Source organism: Arachis ipaensis, chromosome B4, assembly GCF_059453495.1.
Source record: "Arachis ipaensis isolate K30076 ecotype BB chromosome B4, ASM5945349v1, whole genome shotgun sequence".
In the NCBI taxonomy this organism is placed as follows: domain Eukaryota; kingdom Viridiplantae; phylum Streptophyta; class Magnoliopsida; order Fabales; family Fabaceae; genus Arachis; species Arachis ipaensis.
Window position 1 is genome coordinate 129439487 of NC_142439.1, and position 8266 is coordinate 129447752.

The 8266-nt window shown below is 38.5% G+C and overlaps 1 pseudogene; it reads left to right on the forward strand.

The window, feature by feature from the left end:
* The first annotated feature begins 1977 nt into the window (after nt 1–1977).
* LOC148569190 (putative protein phosphatase 2C 76 pseudogene) lies at nt 1978–2657 on the forward strand (annotated as a pseudogene).
* Nucleotides 2658–8266: the final 5609 nt, after the last annotated feature.

Here is an 8266-nt window from a genome sequence, read left to right on the forward strand (position 1 = left end):
CTTATTTCTTATGGAGTTCCTGGATTCAAATTTCCTATTTAGATGCAAAAAAATGATTCTTTCCAGAACATTTTCTCGTTCCTGTAAATTGTTACTTAGTTGCAATTTTACGCATCCTCCTGAATTTATACGAATTTTATCCTCGTCACTTATTCATCTTTTCCTTAGATTTGTAACTCCTTAAATATACTGACGCATATCTCAATGTCACACGTGGTCCCTAGAAAACAAAAAATCGAAGCGTTAGTGTTTCAGGGAATGACTAGTAAATGAGGTGAACTTTGGCAAGTTTCAAAATGCCATAGGTTATGACGTTTAAATTTCGGGAAAAGAGTATTGTTGAGAAGATATTCAAGTTTTCGGTAGCTCAATTTGTATAAGATGACAACTCGCAACAAGTTAGCTAAGTGACCAGAGCAACGTGAGATAGATAAGCGTAAGGTGAAACTTATAACACGGTAGTTCTTTAGGACACGGTTCGTGAATGTGAAAGGTGAAGCTTGTAAGTATGTGATATCAAAGGGAGTTGTGATAGTGAGCTATGTTAAAACCCTTAAGGTTGACACCATGTAACCCCTTTTCTTTTGAGCCTATCTTGTAACTTCTGCTTTACACCATGCTTTTCCTTTATTTCTAAGTCTTATGGTTTATTTGCTATTTGAAAATTTATATATACCAAATTTTTTTTTCTTTTTTCCTAAAGTATTCAAAAGAAAGGTATTAAAACCATGTAATATTTCCTGTAATATGCTAAATTTTCTTACTTATTTAAAAAGCATTTAGACAGTAGAGTATTGATTCTTTGTATTACCTTGTGTATTCTTTTAATTTTCGAGGACGAAAATTTTTATAAGGTGGATAGGATGTAAGACCCAGGTTTTTTTTAAAAAATATATATATTATTATGAGTTAGTTTCAATTTATTTATTAAAGACTTTATTTTTAAAAATTATTTTATTAAAAGTAATTAAATTAAGTTTTGATAATTAAATTAAAAATTTTACTTAATCTCATAATCATTGAGTCATTTTCTATATTTAAATTATACAACTTAACAGTTATAAAAGGATACAAATTTTATATGATTTAATTTAAATAATTGAGATTTCAGAATTTAATACTTTGATTTTATAAACAAAGAAAATAAATTATATTATCTCTAATTTTAAATTAAAATACTTATTATAAGTTAATTAGCAAATTTATAATTAACTAGTATTTTAAAATAATTTTGAGGGATTAAATTAAATTTTTAATTAATACTCTGTACCTCTAATTTTATTAAAATTATCTAAACTACCTTATCCTAACCCTAATTTATCACCGCCACCCCCTAACCCCTTACGCCTCAGCCTTCAGCAAAAACAAAAGAAAAGAAAAGGAGAAAGGGAAAAAAAACGGAGAGGGGGAAGAAAGGAGAAAAGGGGGAAGCAGAAATAGAGAAGAGGGAGAACGAAGGGGAAAAGAGAACCGAGGATGGAGAGGGAGGAGAAGAGGTCGCCGCTGTCCAGCTCGCACCACCATCGTCACACACTACTGCTGCCTCGTCGCCACCGCCGCACCTTGTCGTCGTAATTAGAGCCGCCACCCGCCGTCTGTTGAAAGCATTCGTGTCGCCGCCAAAACCCTTGCCGTCGTCGTTGCCATGGGACGAAGGAGAGAGGAAAAGATGCGATGTACATAGCAGCTCACTGCCGTGCTTCATCTCAGCCGCTGCCATGGACGCCGGTGAGTTGCACGATGTCATCGGAGTTTGATGAGGAAGATTCGTAGATTGGGTTTTCCAAAATCAAGGTTTGGAATTTGGTGAAGGTTGGTTCAGTGGTTGGATTCCTGGAGTTGCTGTTCTGCCACCGCCGTTGCTGTAGCCGTGCTTCTATTGCCGGAAAACGGCGCCGTTGTTGCCAGAGAACCACCGTTGAAGCCGCTATTGTTCTGCTGCCGCCGAAACCCTTGTCTTCTTGGTTGGTCGTTTAGATGGTATGCAGCAATTGTGTAAGGTCTTTGGGTTGTTCAAGCTGGAACCTTTGCCAAATTAGTGAGAATAAACAACACTAGGAGGAGTTTGCAAGTTGTCCCTAGTATTTCTTATTCGCCTACTCACCAATTCAAGACATTCACAGTGATGATGGTGGATACGGGTTTCGTGTCAAGAAGTGCTGATTCACAGTGATGATGCCAGAGAAAGATGATGATGGCCAGTTTGCAAGAGGAGGATGGAATAGTGAGGATGGAAGGCTTAGCTGTGGGTATTCAAGCTTCAAAGAGGAAGAAAGTATCGATGAGGATTTTCACGATATTAAAACATTGAAAATTGGTGGTCATTCAGTATGCTTACTTGGAATATTTGATGGTCATGGTGGTTCTCGTGCTGCAGAGTATTTGAAAGAGCATCTCTTTGATAATCTCATGAAGCATCCAAAATTTTTACTGATGCCAAATTGGCTATAAGTGAAACGTACCAAGGTAATAATTCGCAATTTTTGTATTCTGAAAAAGACATTTTCTGGGATGATGGCTCTACTGCTTGAACTGCTGTTTTGATTGATAACCATCTCTATGTTGCTAATGTTAGAGATTATAGGACTATAATATCGAAGGCTGCTCTCTGTGAGGATCATGGGCCAAATAGAAGGGATGAACGAAAGAGGAATTAATGCGTTTAAACTAAATTGAGGTAGGGGCGTTTTCATTAAACTCATTTTTATTCTTAAGAGTTGTTATAAATTGATATTTAAGCAAATAAATATTTTTAGTGATTATGGAGTCTTATGAATTGAATTGAATTGCCTTGAATGAATGTGATTGCTTACTTGACTGTGGCTATTTCTGAATATTGAGTTGGTATTGAGATAGTGAGTGGAAGATTAATTTGAAAATCTGATTTGAATGTTTATCAAGTATAATTTGAGAATTGGAAAATGATTTGATGTTAGAGTTAATTTGGGTTTGGAAAACGGCTTGAGATTTGTGAATGACTTGGATTTGAAACCATTGAAAAGGGTCTGAGTAAATGTTGGTTGGCTTTGTTGGAAATGAATTGAAATCTGGAAAGGATTATAACATTAGAAATAAGTTTGATTTGTTGAAAAATGAGTTTAAATTGAAAATGGTCTGAGATATTGAAATTGGTCTGATTTTGAAATTGAATTGAAAGGAGTTTGAGAAATGGTTTTGTTGGGACCCGAAAAGGGTGGCTGAATCCGAGTTTTAGAGGAGATGCTGCCGAAATTTTATAAAATTAGAAGTTTTATTTGAAGTAGTTATTTTAAAAAGGTTTAATTTTAAGCATTATCATGTGGTTTAAGATTACTTTATTTATCAAAGAAAGAATTTTGTTTGGGATTGAGATTGTTGATTAACGGAAAGAAGGGTGATGATGATTGATTTGAAATATGATTTTTGAATGAATTTGGAAATGGGATATGGATTGACGAATGATGATGATATTGAGAATGGCTTAGATATTGATGAATGATGAATGAATTATTTATATGGCTTATGAATTTGAAATATCTGAGATACGAGGTTCCCTGGATTAAGTGCCGTGGCTTGCCACCACGTGTACCAGGTTGAAAACTCGATACTCTGTTGACCCTACGACGTAAGTGTGACTGGGCACTATATAAATTCCTGGGAATGTTACCCCCATTGAGCTAAGGACAATTCAGACTCTTGGGGATGCACGTCGGGGGACAGTCTAAGGACAATTCAGACTTGTCGGGTTGGCTGGATAACCGACAGATGAGCCTCATCAGCCATAGGACAGGCATGCATCATATGCATTTGTATGCTTTGCTTGGGTTTGAACTTGTTTTGGTTTGCCTAATTGCTAAACTGTTCTTAACTGCTACTTGAACTATTTGCTGTAACTGTTACCTACTTGTGCTTTCCTTGTCTGTCTTGCCTGTGTTTGTCCTGGCGTGCTACATTTGAGAATGAACTTTGGTGCTGAATTAATGACTGTGTTGTTTGATTGCGTGGTTGGTTTCTGATTGAGTTTTTCTTATAAGAAAGGAAAGGTTTCGGATTTCTGAAGGATTAAACATTGTTTCTTTGAAAAAGTTTTGAACAATTTTCTATTGGTTTTAAAAGATTCATAAGGCAATGATAATCGCTAAACCCTAAACCCTAACTCTTATTAAATATCTTCTTATGACAACTTTGAAACTCCGTGGTGAGACCGTGTGGTTAGGTTCTCACCCCCTACAGCTTTACCTTTTCAGGAATCGGATGAAGAAGCATTAAGAAGAGTTATACTGCGTTTAGTTTATATGCTGTTGTATTAATTAGATTATTTTATTCCCTCGTCTTTGTTATTACAAGTTTGTAAGAGGGATAGGAATTGTATGTCTTATATGTATAATATATTGAATTATTATGTAAGGAGTCTTGTATATGAATCTATGCTTGTTTGTATTTTTCTTAAGATAAAGTATTTATTTCTTGTTTTTCAAAGAAATCAGCGATACAGTGTCGAGTCATAGGCTTCTATTTTAATATTTAGTATGTAAAGTAGTCGTAATACTTCTTGCTATCAGAGTAGCGCTGCCGGAAGTGTGACTTCTGATAGTGAGGGTGTTACAGGTAGCACCTCTCCTAAAACTTGGACTCTGCCACCCTTTCTGGGTCCCATCCAAACAAATCCACAACCATCTTTAAGGGGTTCAAAACCAAATCAGCTCAAAATCCAACTGAATCCAAAGATACATTCCATTTTCATATTTCAAGAAACCAAATCAAACTCAAGTCAATTTTCAACGGATTAAACTTGATTTTAAAGTTTTAAAAAAGTGACTTAAAGAAACACTTCAAAACGTCCTTTTCACAAAACCAAATAATAATCAGATCAACCAAGCATTCATATTCATCCAAAACAACCAACATTACATAAGACTTATACAATCACTCAAGTATACACTTTTACCACATAATATCCATATATAATAATTCCAAATTATAAAATTGAGATTTTAGAAAATCCCCTACCTCGATTATCGAAACTCGAAAACTCTAAAACGCATCACAACTCATTTTCTCTCGGCCCGCAACTGCGGCAGCCGTAACCTCCGCTCCAAACCACTTTCTCAGCAACCACAACGACTCTAATCGCAACATATAATAATCAAGACTCGACCCCACGTTAGTAAAATTCATATTCATTAACCAAACACAATAGAATACTAACGCGAGGCTTTTCGAAACATGATTACTTACTGAAATAACAAAATGAAGCAGTTGTGATTCTGAACCGACCTGGCAATAGCTCCAGCAATAACCCCAAGTGACAGTCGCGAGCAAAAACCATGGTGACGGTGACTGTAACAACCACGCGGAGTTAAAAACCTTTCCAAAATCCAAAAGAACAAAAAGTAAAACTTTAAAACCCTTATCGGCAGAGTTTTCCGGTGACGGCAGCGAGGTTTCGGACGGCAGAGGCGACGTGAAGCACTGGGGGTTCAGCAATCGCGGCGGTGGCTCTCCGTCTCCTCTACTGTTCGCGTTCCTTCTCCCTCAGACCAGATCGGTGGCTGACCACCATCAACAGCAATGGAAAGGTGATGGCGGCGGCTAGGCTCGTCAACCACGGCGGCGGCAAAAGGGGATTGGCGACGACGAAGATGGCCCAGACAGCGGCAGCTGCGCGACGCTCCTGGTAGCGTCCTCCTCCCTCGCGTGTCTCTGCTCCGGCGGTGCACTGAATAGCAACAACATGGGCTCCACAGGACGGCGACGCTCCTCCTCGCGCGGTTCTTGCGGTAGCTCAGCAACGGCGGCAATAGCAGTGTCGCCCTTCTCATGCGCGCGCACACGCGCTCTCTCTTTCTTGCGTCGGGCTCCTGCCTCGCCTCCCTCTCATTCGCAGTTCTATTTCCGGTGCGGCCCAACAACGATCGACAGCGAAAATCTGACGAAGTCGGCGGCGCTATGCTTCCTCCACGCTTGCGAGCTCGACCGTTGTAAGAACCGGATTTTTCACGAATAAAATTATTAAAATTCCCAAATTAGATTCCAAAATGTTAAAATGAGAATTTGGGGATTTAAATATGATTTTTGGACTCAGTAGGTCTTTCTGAGTCAGAAAATGTGTTTTCTGCAAAAAAACGTGAAAAATCGCGAACCGGTTCAAGTCTGCTTGGTGCTGCGCGAGAAAAAGTGAAAACAGCCGAAAACCTTAGAAAAATAATAGAAATAGACAACCGGGCATTAGTGTTAAAGGTTTGGCCCAAAGTTGGGCCGAACGGGCGAAAAACGCTAACAAGTTGGACCGGGCCCATGTTGGGTCCAAGCCCAACATATATAAGGGTTCATTAATGAACCCATTCAACACAACACACCCATAAACACACACACACACCAGCTGCAAGAAGGAGAGGAGAAGAGAGAAGAGCACTATTCATCTCCTCACTCTTTTCATTATATCTTGAGCTACGGTGCTCCAATTTGCGTGCCGTCAGCGGCTATGCAAAGCTCTCGCCGAGCCCATCATTTTTATCTAAGCTTTGTGGTAAGTCTATTGAGTTTCCCTGCCCAGTTTTCGTGCCCTTGTGCATTTCGAGTTTTAGGGTTTGGTTTTGAGGGAAATCTTGTGTCTTGGGTGTTTTAGGTACACTCTAGCACTTGATTGTTGGTGGTTTTGGCTTCCAAAACTGTTGGACAAGGTAAGAGCTCTTGAAAACCCTTGTGAATTTATGTTCATGTTGAGCCCTAATTTGATTAGTGATGTTTGTTGTGTATATAGCTTGTTTGTTGTGAGTTGGAAGCTTTTGGAGCTTGTTGGAGTCATATTGGAAGCTTGCTTGTGGTTGGAAGCTCAACTTGTGCTCTTTTGGGGTTTTGGTTCATATTGGGAATCGGCCAAGGTATGGTTTCGGTTTTCTCTATGTAGTATATAATATTCATGGACACTTAGGCTAGTGACCCATAGGATAGGATCATAGGAATGAATTATAATGCTTGTTGAGGTGTTGAATGTTGATGTATGATGATTAATATTGATATGTTGAGGATGAATGATTGTATGTGATTTTGATGTGTGAGGATAACTTGTATGAAGATGATAATGATATGGAGTTTTGAGATGAGGAATATGTGAATTTGATAATGATTGTTGGTATTTAAGGATTATGATGTTTGATGCTGGATATGTGATTTATTGTTGTTGATATGGTTGATGATTGATGATTGGTTAGTGATGTTGTTGGTATATTAAAGGTGAGTGTTGAGATTGTTGATAAATGATGTGAATTATGACGAGTTGATGATTTTTGGAATATGTTGATAAATCATGATGTTGAAATTGGTAAAGATGGTGTGAGAGATTGAAATTGAAATGAAATGGGATTGATTTTGATGTTTGGTAATGATGGAATTAGGATTGAGGAAATTGTTGGTGGAGGATTGATTTTGGTATCATATAATTGAGGTTTGGTGGTTGGAAATGTTGGTAATGTAGAGGTTTTGAGACTTTTGGTAAAAGTGGGTTTTTGGTGAACTTTGTCTGATCATAACTTTTGCCTCAGTTTTTCAAATTCGTTGAAACTTATTTAGAATTAAAGCTTATTGAAAACACTTCAATTTGATATAAAGTTTGTAAGATTTGGGTTTCTGTAGAGGAAGTTATGATCATTCAAAGTTGGTGTTAAAAATATGAAATTCTGCAAAGTTGCAGAATTTTGTGATTTCTGGTATGTGCGCACGTACAAACCTGCAAAAATCTTGATATGTGCGTACGCACACGCAGGGGAAGGCTCCCTGTTTGCAGTGCTAGCACAACTTGTGCGCGTGCATACCAATGAGGATTTACAACCTGTGCGCACGCACAGCCCTGCGCGCACGCACACATTGGGAAGGTCAGTCTGTTAGGGGTGCTGGCACAGGTTGTGCGAGTGAACAGACATTGTGAATTTTGGTACCTGTGCATACACACACCCCTGTGTGTACGCACACATTTTGAAACTTCCCCTGGGCGTGCGCACGCACACCCCTGTGCGTATGCACACGCCCTGTTTCTCAAATTTAAAACTTGTTTTCAATTGTTTCACCTTCCTAGCAAGATTGTAAACTTTGATAACACCATTTTAAGACTCTTGGGCTTATCTTCGGGTATTGAAACATGGAAAATGTCCTAGGAGGTTTGCTTGGGGTTTTAATTGAAAGTTTAGCGAATAGAGGCTTAGGTTGCTAGTGTTTTGAGGATGGGTTTGGTTGAGAGAGAAGGAAGAGTGTGAACTTGGTGAACACTGACAACAAATTGAGAAATTGA